Genomic DNA, 885 nt, shown 5'->3' with positions numbered 1-885 from the left:
GTGTTTGTGTTGAAAGTTTACTGTGCTTGGTGTGTTCTGGTTTATACCATTTATTTTATGGAGTATTGACAAGGCTTGGTGGGATGTTGTTTATGGATTATTTTTATTGGTTTGCTATTAGGGAAAATGCAGCTACGGCCTGTACCTTCCTACCTAAAGCTGCAATTGCTGCTAATGTTGTTGTTGCTGTTGTTGTTGTTATTATTACCGCTGTTGTTGTATTGTTTCACTACTTCTAACATTATTACTCCCGTTATAGCAAAAACGAACTACTACTACTACTACTACTAGCACTACTACTACTACTACAGCTACTACTGCTACTGCTGCTGCTGCTGCTGCTGCTCTGCTGCTGTTGTTGCTGTTGTTGTTGTTGTTGTTGTTGTTGTTGTTGTTGTTTTTGTTGTTGCTGTTGTTGATGATGTTGGTGCTACTACTGTTACTTCTGCTGCTACTACTACTACTACTACTACTACTATTACCACTAACACCACTACTACTACTACTACTACTACTACTACTACTACTACTACTACTACTACTACTACTACTACCACTGTTGCTGCTGCTATTGTTGCACGTATCTCTACTATTACTAACACTACTATTTTTTTTCTCTTTTTTATGTAAGAAGGTTTGTGGCCAAAGGCAACAAAAAGAAAACGAAAAAGGGCCCACTGAAGATGCATGGAGGTACATTCAGGAGGACAATAGGAGGGACCACATGAGACCATAAGCCCTCCGAAAGTTAAGGCCACCGAGGGCATGAAAAACGTCCTGAGGAAGAATATAAATAGAAGACATGAAATAATCAGACGATGGTGGAGAGAGAGAACAATCCAGAATCATCCAGAGTAGAATTTGTGGCAAAGGTCTGAGTGAAGA

The sequence above is a fragment of the Scylla paramamosain genome, chromosome 32, assembly GCF_035594125.1.
Source record: "Scylla paramamosain isolate STU-SP2022 chromosome 32, ASM3559412v1, whole genome shotgun sequence".
In the NCBI taxonomy this organism is placed as follows: domain Eukaryota; kingdom Metazoa; phylum Arthropoda; class Malacostraca; order Decapoda; family Portunidae; genus Scylla; species Scylla paramamosain.
Note: the sequence above shows the minus strand (reverse complement) of the source record.